At 37.8% G+C, this 17,586-nt stretch overlaps 1 protein-coding gene across 1 annotated transcript in view; it reads right to left on the bottom strand.

Annotated features, from left to right (window-relative positions):
• MCTP1 (multiple C2 and transmembrane domain containing 1) overlaps nt 1-17,586 on the bottom strand; it is a 447,676-nt gene that overhangs the window by 302,193 nt on the left and 127,897 nt on the right. The gene's annotated exons all lie outside the window — the stretch shown is intronic.

Genomic DNA, 17,586 nt, shown 5'->3' with positions numbered 1-17,586 from the left:
AATAGGGTAGTAAAGATGAAAATGAAATTTATTATTACTTTATTCAAATCAAATTAAAATTAATTATATGTACAGCAAGACTACAAAAGGAACTGAGCCACATTTGACTGTAAGCTTTTCAAAGACAGGGATCAGGTCTTGTACAGGTTCTCTTAAGAAATATCCAATGAGGAAAAAATGGATTTAATTTACCACAAAGGAGAACAAGTGAGAGAGTATGGTAACGGAAGAAGAAAATAAATATTTAATTCTTGGGGACAGTGAAAGAAGGAATTTGGCCACAATTATTTTTAAAAAGAAATGAAAATTATAAAAAAATAAACACAAGAGGGTCTAGTCTAGTATGCTAGTCTTGGCGGCAGAGGGCAGTTGCACAGGCCCTGCAGCTTTCTGGACTAGTTTTCTATAAGCATCTGGGAACACTTGGTAAATGGTAAATATTTCAAAGCTTCAGCTGCCTGTTTACTCTATTTAGGCAGCCCTCTCCAATCTTACATGCAGGGCCTGCAAAAGGAACTGTACAAATTTTACATTATATTTGCACATTGACAGCCTGATTTAATATCAATAATAGCATTTTATAGCTAAAAGTAAATCAGACTTAGGAGATCACAAGACTAGCAGGTAACTTTTCTTTGTTTTCTTTTTGTCTTAAACTGTGAAACAACAGAACAGTCTGTGCTACATAAAAACCGATGTTCTCAATCTTAATTTTCATAGCAAAATTTGACAGCCAAAGAACTGTGCTTGCTTTTGTAGTCACCTGCTTTCTCTAAATGTGTCCTGTTTTTCTCATCGCCTACTATGGTTGCTCAGAATGAAAGGAGTGATGTGATGAAGGGTATTAATGCCATGGTAAGAGCTCTGTAATATTATTAGTAGGTCAGCGAATGGTAAGTGCAACATAAATTGACTAAAAAATCATTTTAAAGTCCATAGTGTATAAGTATTCTGATGAACTCCTAACTTTGCAGATCATAGTTTCACTGGATTTGTGAGTCTTCCATGACAGAAGACAAGATGATCACATTAAACAATAAAGGAACCTTGCCGGCATGGCTCAGTGGTTGAGCATGAACCAGGAGGTCCTGGTTCGATTCCCAGTCAGGGCACATGTCTGTGTTGTGGGCTCTATCCCCAGTGCGGGGTGTGAAAGAGGCAGCCAATCAATGATTCTCTCTCATCATTGATGTTTCTATCTATCTATCTATCTATCTATCTATCTATCTATCTATCTATCTATCATCTATCTATCATCTATCTATCTATTTTCCTTCCTCTCTGAAATCAATGAAAATATACTTAAAAAAATAAATTAAATAAACAATAAAGGAACTGCTAACAAGGACCATCCCCTACTCAACCCAGCCTTTGAAATCATAGGCCTTAAAAACAACAACAACCAAATAACATGTAGAAATATGCTATATTATGATGACATAGGCCAGGGAACTTTCCTGCAAGGGCAGAATATGATGTGCTTGTCTATGTGTGAATCTGAAAATAGGAAGCACATGTGAGGAGCAGCACAGGCATCCTTTCCTAGAGCGTACGCTTCTGGCTGCTCCTCGTCCTTTAGCTCCTCTCTACTGTGGGAGCTTCAACAGAAAAATAAATTCCATCCCTTCCCATCAGTGGTCTCAGCAGCCTTGAAACTACAAACATTAGAAGCCACAGAGAGAAGAAAAGTGTCTTCCTGTTCTCTGTGGTGGGGGTTGTCACTTTCACACCATGTCAAAGCACTCTCTGATTGGCACCTAAGTTCTCTTTACTCTTCTTACACACCGACCAACACCAAGTCCATGAAATGCCCAGTAGTCTGTACTCACAAGCCAGTTCTGCTCTCCCGATACCCCAGATCCCAGCTTTGCTTCTCGCCCTGAGTGGGGAAGAGGTGCTGGAGCCATGAGACTAGAAGCGCACCTGCTTCCTGCTGCCTGGAGTGCCCCCCGCCCTCTGATGACTCTTGAGGAAAAGGCCTGCTCCATCTCCTCTTGTTCCCTCATCCTTTGTTAGGGGGAACTCCAGTCCTATAGTACAAACTAGGGAATACCTTTAGGGAGCTCCAAACATCCCTGTATCCACAATAACTCTGGTTCCTTCATAATTACCCTTGGATCCTCTGACAACTCATTCAAACCCAGTCCATTCCTGACCCACTCTAGATGATGGCATCACTCTCCTCAGGAAAGTCCAGTGTGGTATGAGCCCAATACAAGCTCTGCTAGCATCTCCTCTGCTTTGGGAGGCATCCAGTATTGCCATGCCCAGGGAGCAACATGCTGGGACCTCACCAGCTACCCTGCTCATATCTGCAGGGAAATACTGAGCAAAGTTGATATGTGCAGAAATGTATACGCAGAGCATGCTCAGTGAGACCCCACTGGAAAGGTGTGGGACAGGTGGGTCCACAGCTAAGCTGGGACTCACCTATAACTCACCAAACTGAGTGAAGGCAACAGCTGCAGCCCATCAGCTGTCTCTAGAGAACTGCCTGGCTGGATAGTCATAGATTAGGAGGTAGAGTAGATCTGAATTTCCTGGGTACCTTTGTGCCAAATACTGTGCTGGGTACTTTACTTAAGTTTTCTCTAATCCTCACACACTTTCAAACATTGGGGATATCCAAAATTAACTCTACACATCACTCATCTCAGTTTAAAGTCAATTCCTTAGAGCAGACTTTCCTGAGCCCATGATCTAAATGAACTTCCCCTATTATATTCTACATCATGTAATGTCACTGAGTGTAGCTTATAATTTGAAATTCATGAGAGTCATTGAAGATCCTTGCTAGCATACACTATATACATTTCATCTGCTAAATGTGTGCCCATAGTATCTGACATGAAAGCTTTCAAAAATTAATTTTGCAATCTTGAATGCATGGAGAGAACGGACTGAAGCAACCAGTGAATTTTGCATGTGAGGTATAGAGGCCCCTGTACATTCAAAGTTTCACACTATTGTGGTCACTGAACAGACTAATGAATCCAAAAATCAGAACGACATCCATGATCACATAAATAAAATTGTCATAAATAAAATTTAACATTGACTAGATTTTTATTAAAAATTACATGAGAAGTGAGTTGTATATTTTTCTTCTCTGCTGGGCTCCCAAGAAAACAGAATAAGTAAAAATATGTGCCTATGGGGGAGAAACCAAGATGGCGGCATAGGTAAACACCTGAAATTGCTGCCTCGCACAACCACTTCAAAAGTACAACTAAAAGACAAAACGGACATCATCCAGGACAACAGGAAGGCTGGCTGAGTGGAAATTCTACAACTAGAAGGGAAGAGAAAAGCACACTGAGACTCACAGGAGGTGCGGAAGTAAAGTGCAAAGGTACAGAAGTGCACACATGGAAAGGGCTGGCAACTGAGTAAGTGGTTGCCTTTTTCAATCAGGAGGGAGACACAAGCTCCTGACTGCTCTGAACTCCAGTTCCGGGCGAGACTCTGGGGACCCAGACTCATATGGGGAGAAACTGGACTGTCTGGCTTTGGGCGGAACTCAAATGAGGCTTTCTCTTAGAGGTGCTTGCAGTGATTACCACGGAACACTGAGACCCAGGGGCCTCTTAGGGCAGAGCTGAGGATCAGCCATTGCAGTTTGCTCCGCCCTGTTGATTCTCTGAGACCCCGCCCCACCCAAGCTGTGCACAGAGGCTTTTGCATATGAATGGCCTGGCCCTTTGCAATCTAAAATTACCTAACAAACTGCAGCTGGGTCAGAGAGCCCCAGCACTTCCAAAAGAAGGCCCAAGGCTCCACAGCAGCTTGCATGGCTTCACAGCTGGGCCTCATTTGGGCACCTCCAAACCCCAAACAAATAAGAGGAATCTGCAGATCTCTCCATACCTCCTGCTGAGTGGCCTCAGGCAGAGGCTAAATTTACACCACCTTCGAGATCCAAGAGCCAGTGTACCCAGTGGTCAGAGTGGGACCATCCATATTATAACTCCTCAGATACATAAGGGACACACTCAAGGGGTAGACTCAGTGAGCACCAAGGCCCCACTGAAGCAAGTCTTGCCCCATAAGGGTATCTCCAGCATAGAAGTTCTCCCATCGTAGACACAGCTGATTTTCACAGCCAATTGGCCTGGAGGTCAATTCCTCCCAATGATACCAACAACAATCAAGTCTTAACTACAACAAGACTGCGCACACAGCCCACAAAGGGGTGCACCAAGAGTGTCCACCTCAGGTAACTGGGGAGGCTGAGCCACTGGACCCTATAGGATACCTAGCACACAAAGCCACTCTATCAACACAGGGAAGCAGCCAAAATGTGGAGACAAAGAAACAGGTCACAAATGACAGAAATGGAGGAAAGCAAACTACTGGATATAGAGTTCAAAACCACGGTTATAAGTTTTTTCAAGAATCTTCTAGAAACCACCAATAAATTTAGTGAGACCCTTGAGGATATAAAAAAGGACCAACTAGAAATTAAGCATACACTGACTGAAATAAAAAATATTATACAGAGATCCAACAGCAGACTAGAGGATCACAAGAATCAAGTCAAAGATTTGAAATACGAAGAAGCAAAAAACACTCAACCAGAAAAGCAAAAAGAAAAAAGAATCCAAAAATATGAAGATAGTGTAAGGACCCACTGGGACAACTTCAAGCATACCAACATCTGAATTATGGGGGTGCCAGAAGAAGAGAGAGAGCAAGATATTGAAAACCTATTTGAAGAAATAATGACAGAAAACTAATTTCCCCCACCTGGTGAAAGAAATAGACTTACAAGTCCAGGAAGCATAGAGAACCCCAAACAAAAGGAATCCAAAGAGGACCACACTAAGACACATCATAATTAAAATGCCAAAAGCAAAAGAAAAGAGAGAATATTAAAAGCAGCAAGAGAAAAACAGTTAGTTACCTACAAGGGAGTACCCATAAAATTGTCAGCTGATTTCTCAACAGAAACTATGCAGGCCAGAAAGGGAGTGGCAAGAAATATTCAAAGTGATAAATAGCAAGAACTTACAACCAAGATTACTCTACCCAGCAAAGCTATCATTCAGAATTGAAGGTCAGATAAAGAGCTTCACAGATAAGAAAAGCTAAAGGAGTTCATCACTGCCAAACCAGTATTATATGAAATGCTGAAAGGTATTCTTTAAGAAGAGGAAAAAGAAGAAAAAGGTAAAGATAAAAATTAGGAACAACAAATATATATCTATCAACAAGTGAATCTAAAAATCAAGTGAATAAAAAAATCTGATAAACAGAATAAACTGGGAAATATAATAGAATCAGGGGCATAGAAAGGGAGTGGACTGACAGTTCTCTGGGGGGGGAAAGGGGTGTGGGGGGTGAATGAAAAGACTGGACAAAAATCGTACACCTATAGATGAGGACAGTGGCGGGGGGGTAAGGGCAGAGAGTGAAGTGGGAACTGGGTGGAGGGGAGCTATTGGGCGGGGAGAGGAACTGTAATAATCTAAACAATAAAGATTTATTTAAAAATAAATAAAAAATAAAATAAGTAAAAAATATGTACATATGAAAGTCTATCTACTTGTGCTCTTTTCCAGCATTTCCATGCTAGAGAAATTATAATAGGTCCATGAGAAAAATAAGACTTCCTTTACAGTTTAACTGATACACAGATTCTTAACTATTGGACTTCTTACACTCTAATATGAGACTATTTATTACAAATCTCATGAGTGTGTGTGTGTGTGTGTGTGTGTGTGTGTGTGTGCGTGTGTTGTAGTTGGGGGTCACTGGCATATTGATGCTAAGCATATTTGGCTTTGGTTCTGAAGGCACCAATAAACCCCATTCCCCTCCTCTCTATAGAACAGAGTTTGACTAGTTGCCCTTGTGTTCCAGTAAAATCCGTATTAGGAAGCATTCTGTCAGTTCTGCAGTGCATGAAATTGTACCCTCTTAACCCTAGTTGTATAAATCCTGAACAAAACAAATTACATAAGACTGCAGAAATATAAACAAGAGCTTGGAAACAACTATCTAATCAATCACTCTGCTGTCAAATTTATCCTGTATAAAACAGTCTGTTTCAATTTTCACTCAAGACTGTCTCACATGAACAGATTGCTCCACAGACCACTGGTGTACTGTATGCTTGAATTATAATAATGTGAATGGGCTTGGGCACTGATCAGGTAGAAATATTGACAGCATAAAGGGACCCACATTGTACTCCACATTCAACATATGCTAACTACTTCCAAAGAAGGTATTTTTCATAATCGTTTTACAAGGAGGAAACTAGAGCCTGGTGATGTCAAATAATGTCCTCAAATTCACACAATACGTGTTGGGGTCTGTATTTGAACCCAGGTCTTCTAGTTACAAATCTGGACTCTACTCATTACCTGTTTTTACAGGATGTATTGAGATTTTTTTTTTCTCAAGCATTCTACCACCTTGTTACATAGCTTACCACATTACCCCATGGCCACACTGCAGCTCACAGGGCCTTCCTTCACCAGTCTTGCTATCCTATATAGATAAACCATCCTCCTTTTCAGGGCATTCACCAAACCTCACAGCACAGTTTCTCTTAATTTTCTTTTGTCATTGGCAAAAGAAGGGTTCAAGCCCATAAAATGACACTTGCCCAAGCTATTCTTTGGCTATTCAGCAGAATCTCAGCTTCCTCACTTCATTGGTTTTCTCTTCCCCCACACCCATGGCTCACCTTCTCTCTGTTGCTGAGACTTGCTTGGAAGAGGACTGAGAACACCAATTCATTAAGCATTTTGTGACTATTCTTCTCCACCCCCTTCCCCACCTCCTCAACCTCTAACTAAGTATGGAATGGGAAAGTGACTAATCACATCCCTGACTAGGTTCACAGTGCAGGGTATTCTGAGTTCCCCTACAAAGACTCTCATTCACCTGTTTTCCCAAATGGTTACTCCCATATTTCAAGTGCCCTCTTGGTCTTAGGACAACTCTACCAATATTCCATGGTTTCTCTATTGTCTTTTCAATAAGGAGGTACTCAGTTGCACCGAGGTCTGATGGCTGCAAAGTTATGAAAGAAGTAGTCAGTGCTCTGAGGCAGGGCCATGCTACATATGCCACAGGTAGCAAAGTGGTAGGCGGGAAGGGAAGAGTGAAGAATGAACAAGAGCTGAGGTGCATCCCCTTCAGTGTTTCCTGCCCTGGTTATCAGCATAACTACCCAGAAATCCGGACACTCCTCACTCACACCTACATTCGGTTAGCCACCAAATACTATGGGTCAGATCTAGACCAGACCTGTGGCATCCAGACCTCTCTCACTCCTACATTACTGCCTTTGTTTCCCTACTCGCCTTTTGCTCCGACAGCTCTAAGAGCCTCCAAATGGATGACCTTGCCTTTAGAATTATTCCGCTCAAACCTCCATCCTCCAAGCCTTCAAATTTCCAATTGCAGCATCCCCCTCCTTGAAACCCGTTGTTGATGCCTCAAGTTTTCATTAGATGTGTTCATTAAAATTACCTGAGTGCTTTTCCCAAAGTTTACATTCTTGAGCTTTACCTTTAACCTAATGAATCACATTGTGTTGTGTATAAGACCTGGGTATATATAGTTTGAAAAAGATTCATGATGAATCTGATGAACCATCCAGTTGAAGAATCACCGTCCTACAAGGTGAAGGCCAACATCCTTAGCACAGCACTGAAAGACCTTCATGAGCTGACCTGGGCCGACTTCCTCATCAGCCATTCTCTCTCCACCTTACACTCTGAAGATACTGCTGTTGATTTTTAAACCAGTTTCCAGGCCTGATATGCTAAGCCATGCATGCGTCTCTGCTTGTGCTCTCATCCACCTGGAAAATGCCAATACATCCCTCTAGAACAGATCCACCTTAAACAGCATTTCTGTGAAATCTCTGCCTCCCACTTCAGAGATTTATCACTCCCTGCCCTGAGCTTCCTTTGTTTTGTGAGAAAACCAGTTCAGCAAAACAGTATCTTAGGTGGTTCTGACATTACCGAATGAAGTGAAAATCTCAAAGTAAAAATTATCCTCAGTATTGAGTTCACATTATGAGAGACTTACAGGGACAGAGACCTGAGGGAACAGCACCTTCCGTATCCACCCTCTTCCCAGAAAATACAGTCACGTGGAGGACGTTTAACCTGCTTTTCCCAAGTGTGCTCCATGATGTGAATAGATAATATTTTGAAAATGGGTTTGTTTGGAAAATATTGGGTTAAAGAATATTAAACACACCCCTCCTTTAAAGTGTTTGGCTTTTGCCTTCAGTGTGAATATTCAAAAGGGGAATCCAATATGCCGTTTTCATAACTAGCATTCCGAAGAACACTCTGGAAAAAACGCTGCTTCCCTCATTTCCCCCTGCAGTTGCAAATGAGAAGACAAATGAGACACAGTCTTTGGTTCTTACCTAGAAAGAAGGGGGTCAGACCACATTAGCTGGTGTGGTCTGCAACTGGGCCATCTCCCAAGGGACCTCCCCCTGGGGAGGTTAGAGAACACTGCATCTCGAAGGCTACTTCCTGAGTGTGTCCATCCAGCTCCCAAAGGACACGCCGAGAGAGGCTATGGGGCTGGGAACTCCCAGTGCATTACTGCTTTGATTTCAAAGTACAGTTATTAGTAGAGAGCATTGTTTACAAATAATTTCAACTTAGTTTTAAATGACTCAAATAAGTGTATATATTGTCTACTAATACAATAAATTGCATTTATGGAGTTTTCTGTCAGTTTGATGTGTGCATTTATTTTGAGGATCTGGAAATTTGGAGGGGGTGGAAACTATAACCAGTCTTAGATATGCACAAGTAGTTAAATGTGAACTTTTCTCTGTAATTACAAGGGCATCTGCACTGCCAAGTGATTAAACTAAAGATAAATGTTTAAGTATTCGGAAAAGCTTCTATGTAGAATCTGTGGACAAAATATGTCCTTCTAAAAAAATATGGTTAAAAATGTTTAGTGGCCAAAATAAAAGTAGGCCAAACTTAAACTGATTTATGCTGTGCACAATTAACATTGTAATAAGAAGTGAAAATCCAATGCACCATCTGAATACAAATCCAGATAATGATGCTCTCACTGACTCACATAGTTAAAACGTTTATAGAGTTGCATGTTAGGAACCCCATGTCCAGCTTGGCTCTGTAAGATATTCATATAACCTTAGAAAAGTCATTTAATTTGCCTGTGCCAGAATATTTTTTATGGAAAAAATGTGAGAGTTGAGTTACTTGATCTCTAAGGGACCTTCTAATTCCAAAGTTTTATTTCTATGAATTATATGCTACTTAGGTAAAGGAAGGAATGATGGAACTTTTGCAGCAGGTACAATACTCTTAACTAATTCAACTTATTGAACTACACTTTTTAAATAAAAATTATGTTCAGTTGTTAGTTAACTTATCTTTAATTTTTGTTTTAAAACTTCAATTAAAATAGTAAAATATCATAGTCATCTTTCATGGAAATATAAAAATAATAGACACCATGAAGAAGAGGTCAGAATGGGAAAAGTATTTTAATGCAGCATATAGTTTTCAGACCTTAGTTGAATTCTGAAAAAAAAACAAAAACAAACAAATAAAATATATATATATATATATATATATATATATATATATATATATATATATATATTTGCATCTTATATATAAAAATCACCTAAATGGGGACTCTGCTCTTTGTTGTAAAGCACTGGCCTTGAAGGATCCAGAAATAGTACAATTTTGCAATAGATTTATTTCCATTGTGTAAAACTTGGATATATTTTGACCCTATTTAGTTGTGTTTGACCAAATATTTTTATAGGAACATTTTCTGTTTATTCTTCCCTTAATACCACCTTAATATCTTCTCTTGAAAGTGACTATAGGAAGTCATTGATATCAGTGGCTTCTTAGTAATAATCTGGATACCTCTGGACTTGCAATGTACTTTTCAAAAAGTCTTGAATACTAATATACTGTGTAACTTATCAATTATTTTAAACAGGTAATAAGGCTACAAAGTCTTCTTTTGTCTGGTGTATTAATGATTCTTCATAGCTATTTACACCTTTAGAGTCCATCTGCCTGTCTGTCTATCTATCTATCTATCTATCTATCTATCTATCTATCTATCTATCATCTATTCAGCTATTGCATGAAGATTTCTCAAACTCCAGGTATGAGCTTAGCAAAAGTTTTCAGCCACTTGGATAAACTTGGAAGTAATTGTTCCAGAATTGATTTCCAGATTCACAGCAACCACTGAATTGAAAGTGAAAAAAATAATAATAATCCCACCTTAAAATAATTCCTAGTCTTTGGAAAATATGAGAAGGGTAGAGGATGAATCCTTCATTTGAGGGACATTCAAAATGAGGCCCAGACTGTACAATGCAGAATCCAAGTGTGCTGGTGGCCACAGGTAATAACCCTTTCCACTATTGCCAACTTGGAATATGCTATTTCTAAGGCAGAAAATCACCCCCAGAAAAGAGTGAGTCACGGGAATCAAAACATTTCTAATAACAAAAGGCACCTGTATAAAAAGGAATAAAACATCCTCAAACAGTGAACATATGCTATTGTGTTTAGGACCAGAGAAAAGAAAACCCATCAAATGATTTTGTGGCAATTCAATTTTTTTTCTTTTTTGTGGGTTTTGTTTTTAATGATTGCTTTGGGTCAAGGCCAGATGTGTAATTTTTCCAATAGAGTTTCTACCATTGTCTAAAACTTGGATATATTTTGTGTTTGATTGAATGGAAAAATTTTTTGCCCTTGGAAAACTTGAAACAATAACCATATTAATACTCTCTCTTGAAATCTGTTGCATTTCCTAACCCAAGCCCTTACTCACTATCCCTGAGTACATTTTGGAAACCATCCCTCACATTTGACAGATTATGACAAACAAATTTTGTTGCCCAAACTTCTTTGTTTGAACTCTCTAGTGAAATTGTGTGGAAAACACAATTATTCTGTTCAAAGATTAAAAAATGTATTTTTTACAAATACCCTTTTTTCCTTTGACACTCTGCCTCAATTGCTTTTTCTGCATTTTTATTTTTTCACAAACAATTCTAAAATAGTTAAACTTTGACATACCCATTAAATTAGACAATCAAATTTATTTTGACCTTTTTGTTTTATTACCTAATCTATGACTGTATATAATGCATATAAATTATATATGTATATATCTGCATACATTTACCTTTTGACTCAAGGGAGTAAAGCAATTATGGTTCCTACGTGTATTAAAGAAACTCTAATATGAAATAGTGGGAAAGGCTTGTGGCAAGAAATGACTTAATATGTCAGTTCTATATTGAAAACCATCACATGATAAAGTATGATATTATCTGAGGTAAATTCTTCCATATATCACTCACTTGTGCCCACATGCTCAGGGACAGTCTGGTTCCAATCCAGTCTCAGGTACATGAGCCATGACTCGGAGTAGTTCTGTACATGCTCCAGTTTATCTCAGCAATCCATCCATCCATCCATCCATCCATCCATCCATCCATCCACCCACCCACACACACACATACCCATCCAATCAACCTGCCAGGAAGCCAAACTGATAGTCTACTACATATTAGGCACTGTGGTAGCACTAAAAGTACACAACATTGTAAAGCAAGTTCTTGTTTGTAAGACCTTAGGAAAAACGAAGGCTTGAAAACTATCCAAGAATTTCAAGCATAATTTGTATGGTCTCTGGAGAAAGCAGATCATAATGGACCTAAACTCCTCCTACCATTCTTTAATGTGCTCCTTCACCCAAATGACTTCCATCAGGAAATGTTTAGGAAGTGAATGTAGAAAAGGAGACATGACATTAATCTTCCCTCTACACGCAAAAATTCCCATGAGCTTTCCTGGGACTGTTGACTATGTGTACATTGAAAGCTGTTTTGATCACCATTTCTAAAAAAAAAAAGAAAAAGGAAATCTTTTCACATTGCCAAAGGCTACGATCACCTAGGACCGTGGTCAGCAAACTGCGGCTCGCGAGCCACATGCGGCTCTTTGGCCCCTTGAGTGTGGCTCTTCCACAAAATACCACGGCCTGGGCGAGTCGATTTTGAAGAAGTGGCGTTAGAAGAAGTTTAAGTTTAAAAAATTTGGCTCTCAAAAGAAATTTCAATCGTTGTACTGTTGATATTTGGCTCTGTTGACTAATGAGTTTGCCGACCACTGACCTAGGAAAACTCTCAGTTATATCTGCTCATTCCAGACAAATTTTGCATTATTACTGGCCTCATCTTACATGAATTTACAAATAACCTCAGTTTATTTCGGGTTCACAAAGGCCTGGGTTTCACTAAGAATGAGAATGTTTAAGTCATCAAAAATGAAATCATAAAAATGATTAAATATAGTAGCATTACAAAGATTTCTTTTCCTGTCTGTAGCACTTTATAAACTGCATATTACTGGGATGAAGGATTCTAATGGGAGGAAGCATAGAATGTAGTTAAAAACCCGGGCTCTGAAGCCTGACTGCCTAGCTTCAATTCTGGTCACTCTACTGCCATTTGTGTAATGTTGGTGATAAGTCACTTAATTTCTCTTTATTTCAGTTTCTCCATCTGTAAAAGAGGGAATAATAATAATAGTGTCCAAATCTCATAATGTTGTCTTAATAAATAAATTACATAGTTCATAAAAAGCCATTATGTAGCCAGACTGAAATGTTAACTATTATTATTATTATTTTCATATTGGAGAGACACTTGCAGAGTGAATGATCTGGAACTTGACTAGTTATATTTGAGTATGCTATGAATTGCCATGAATAAATTTTATTAATCCCATCCCACCAATACAATGACTCAAGGGAGACCAAGTGACTAATTTGAGTATCTCTACTAAATTAAGATAGAATTACAACCCAACAAACCATCTCCAAAGCTTTCTTACTCGGGCTATTTCCAAAGGCATGCTCATTACAAACCTTGGCACTTACAAATGGCACATCCATGGACTCTGAGTGAATTCAAAGCACTTCACCCAACTTAGTGTTCACAGGATTACTACTCAATATTTACCAAGCACCTATGGGATGTGTGGGACTACTGTCTGGCATTAAAATTTTTTTTTTCAACTTTGTGGATAGAAAAACAAAATAAATAAAAAAAGGACAGGAATTTCACTGTCACCTCCAAAACCACAGTAGGGCTCAATATTACAAAGAAATATTGATTCCTCCTACCATACTCTTATCCCAGGGCTCTGTACCTTAGACCACACACTATCCTATTGCATTTGTATTTAGTAAAGTTTTTAAGACCCTTGTCTATTTATCACATCTGTTTTTCTTTATCTCTTAATGGTTACATAGCAGATTCACCTTGGAATCAAAGGAAACATAAACTTTATTACAAATCAGGGCCAGGATTTGTCATAAGAGAGCATGAGAATAAATTCCACTTATTTACTGAAGATACAGGTTGGAGCACAGGATATGAAAATAGTATATACCTTCATAAGAGTTACATTTTGATTTAAATAAATAGTGACCATGTTTTGAATTCTTAGGAGTAAGAAACGATCCCCCCGAATAATAACACCAACACAAAAACAAAACCTTGTAGTTAATCTATCTTCTAATCTTAGTGTTAAGAGGTTTAAAAAACAGATGTCTTTATAAACCTATTGTGCTCATTAATACAGATATGTCATGAACATCTATAATGATTCAATCTTTTTCCATCTCATCTCGATGAAAAGAGTAGTGTCCCATAAATATAAAATAGCCAAATCAATTCTAACAGAAATGGTTGAAAGTTCACTGGTTGTTTAAATTTTCCTAATTTCTTCTTAAGCTCTTTAGCAATCCCTTTTTGCTAACCACTTTCAACAAACATATCAAAACAATCCACCATACTGCCTACAATTTTAAAAACTACAAAACCCACCCTTATCCATTGTGAATGTTTACTTTTATAATTCAATTCCTCAGAGTAAGGGCTTGGATGTTTCTATTGTGGCAATAGCTAAGGGATTGCAAGTCAGATGTTCTAGTTTCATAAACATGCCACCAACCCATGCTCCATTAAACTATATTCAACAGATAATCCTCAGCCCATAAAATCTGTAGATGTGAGCATGTTTTTTTATGATTCTTCAAGGATATACCTTCATATAAGGATGTTCATCAATATCTGAAAAAATATTATTTATCTTACTTAAAACCCTCAGCAGTAGGACTCAAGTATCCACTAGTCTTCTGATCAACTTCTAGCTAAGTGGGCAAAGAACTAGGTTTAGGTCTTGACTCAGATACTAGCCAAGTGAAGCAAGACACCTTACTTAAACCTTCTGGGCCTTAGTTTCTTTTGTTGTGAAATGAGAAAATATAATATGACATCTAAATTCCCTTCCAAATGCAAAATTATATATATAATTTTGTGATAGAGATATTTGTAAGCTCTGTGGAGTTCAAAAGCACTTTCACACCAACTAACTCATTTGATCCTCATAACTGATTTTCAGAGGTGGGTGGGGATGTTATCCTATTTACTTTTTTCTAGCAAGTGTGCTGCCTTGTTATCTATCATAATTCTCTAGAGACAGTAGGATCTAAAGCACCACCCAGAAAGATTTCATTTTCAGGAGTCAGAGTAAATGCTCTATTAAAAAAATTTCCTCCTACCCAGTGGTGCCTCATCATGAATCTTTCAAAGTCTTACTTAAAAGAAAAATATTTAAAGAGAAAGAAATATATCATCTATGTGCTTCTGCCAATGTGGTCCCTAATGCAGGGAAATCATGTTGATTTGGGGTTGACAATAAAATTTAATTGCCACTTGATAAATATATTTTGCCTGAGGATGAGTTTCCTTGAGCTATTGCAAATTTTAAGACAGTACCGGGACTTAGGTAAAATTGGGTTTTTATTTTTAGAGCTTATCTTTTAAAAATATATTTATATAATGTGGAAAATCACAGGTAAAATCGCTTACAAAGAGGGGGGAAAGGAAGCCCTCATTATTAAAAAAAATATATTCAGAATCCAGAGTGGAATTCTGAGTATGTTTGATGTCAGCTCCCTTACTTCAGCAAGACACAAAAACAATGCCTCAGAAAGATGTCTAATAATTTACAGTTAATAAAATACAACAACAGATATGGTATTATTTCATCTTTGCTACAACCCTATAAGGTAGGTAAGATTGTCCCAACCAAGCACCGAATTCATCATTCTTCATCACAGAGGTCAAGGAATTTCCTAAATAATTGTAATGCACAGGTTTTATAAAAGACTAATTTTTGCCATGTATCTAACCTCTTTCCTCATCAAAAGCATCATGAAAGGTGAGAAACAGCAACATTATTCTCGTTGTGTTTGCTCCCTTTCCTTCTCTCTGCCTGCCCATTACCTGCACCCTTCTGGAAGAGCAAAGAAGCAGGAAAACAGCCAAAGGATGGGGAGACAGGAAGGAAGGAGCAGAAATAAGAGGCCTTGCTAATCTAATCAGGTGATTACCAGTTGGCTGTACAATGTCATAAATAAATAAGTCAATATCAAAACAGCATACTATAAAACTTAATTTTACAACATTTTATCAGTCTGAGTTGTCATCCATAACAAGTTTGTATAACCCATAATTAATCTGAAACAATGCAAAGTACAATAACATACTTTTGTCATCTACATGCTAATAAAGATGTATTCTATTCTATTCTTTTTATTGATGTTTAATAATTCACATATAACATAAGGAAAAATTCTCAAACAGACTAGTTAACTAATCATAATAGCTTTCTCCCTGCCCTGGCCAAAAAAAAATGGAGTTTGATATTCTATTTACATCTGGTATTCTAATCTTTTGGTATATGGACCTTTTTACCCTGCAAGGTCCCAAAGGCTCTCACAGTACTAAGTCATTTCCTTTAAAGTTTTACTTTTCAAATTTGGAATACTGTCCTCAAATATGTTTGGGAATTGAACAAATTTTAACTTTCCCTTCAAAGAATAGAAAAACTATATGGTTTCCATCAGTTCATTAACCCTACTACCTTTGCACACAAAAAATGAGTTCTTGAATATATATTTAATAAAAAGTAATTTCCATATTGTAGTTTGAATCTAGCAATTTTGTAATGGCTATAACTCTGAATAGAAATGAAACAATCTCTAAGCATCATAGTGAGGCAATTACTATCATGCCAATTGTCATTAAACATATAAAATCCCCTCAATTCATTAATATCTTTCAAATTAACCTTTTCTACTTCAAAATGATTAAAAGGCCTTAAACATGAATGTCCAAAGTGATGTGACACCACACACCACCTTTAGCTCTAATTTTATCTTATTTCCTTAATCAATAATAATAAAAAAAGAAAAACTAAGACAACATTCCTGTCTTTCCCATCAACCTCTTCTCAGCTTAAAGAATTTGAAAAACTTCTCATTCACTTCTCCATCCACAGATGTCTATAAACACACAATTTATATCTGAGTGTCTCTGACAACCACTGAGGAAGTGGTCTTCTGATAAGCTCATGCACATTTTAAAATGAACAGATCAATCAGAAGTGTAGAACTATATTGGCCTTCTACTTAAATAGAAATCCAAATATAAAGGGGCGAGAGACTTCCACTACTTTTCAACTTTGAATTTTCTAATGATTACCAAGACCACTTTTTACTTCAAAGGAGATACATAGTTGTAGAGCTATAATTATTTATAATAAAATCCAAGTATAGTCATACAAACTTTATGCATGTTTTACCTTTATGCAAGATCATAAGATGATAAGAGTAGCACCAAAAAAATAATAATAAATTTAAAAAGAGGTCCTGGCATGGTACTACTTAACTATATATATACATATGTATATGTATGTATATATATATATATATATATATATATATATATATATATATAGAGAGAGAGAGAGAGAGAGAGAGAGAGAGAGAGAGAGAGAGAAAGAGATAGAGAGAGATGGATATGGATATATACTCTACTACAACATTTCCACATCCCAGGCACATATGAAAAACTATCATAAAAGGAATATCAACCTATTAAATTAAGTAGTTTGCAAGTGGATTGCACTGTAAGTTTAAAATTACTTGCATTAGAATCTCAACCACCACCCTGTGAGAAGGCATTTTCCGAGGTATAATCATGTCCTAAAACTGCCACATTAATTCAAGACTGCCACAATACAGTGAGTAAACCAAAATGTGGAACTTACCTTATTATAAATAAGAGGCAAATTGCAGGCACTTTTCAGCTTGCAGCTGTCTAGCATAGTTGATTAGAAAGAAAAAAACATCTTTCACTCCAGCGAGAGAGCCGCATATTCAGGCTTTCCGTACTGAATCCCAGCAAGGGAGGCCATCCGCCTCCCAGACCCTTAGCTGCTTCTTCACAGAGAGCACTTGCTGCTCTGAACTGCAGCGACTTAGAATGAAAGTAAGAGGAACCCGTCATGTTTAAATACCGTTGCTTCACGTTCACAGGATATGACTCAACTCTCTCTCAAACCAGTAGGGGTAGAGTTTCCCTTCCAAAAACTGTTAGATTATATAACAAACATCACACTGGAGGGGTCCTGAAGTGTTGACAAATTAACACTTAAA

This window comes from Eptesicus fuscus, chromosome 4 (genome assembly GCF_027574615.1).
Source record: "Eptesicus fuscus isolate TK198812 chromosome 4, DD_ASM_mEF_20220401, whole genome shotgun sequence".
In the NCBI taxonomy this organism is placed as follows: Eukaryota; Metazoa; Chordata; class Mammalia; order Chiroptera; family Vespertilionidae; genus Eptesicus; species Eptesicus fuscus.
This window is presented reverse-complemented; position numbering and strand designations above follow the sequence as displayed.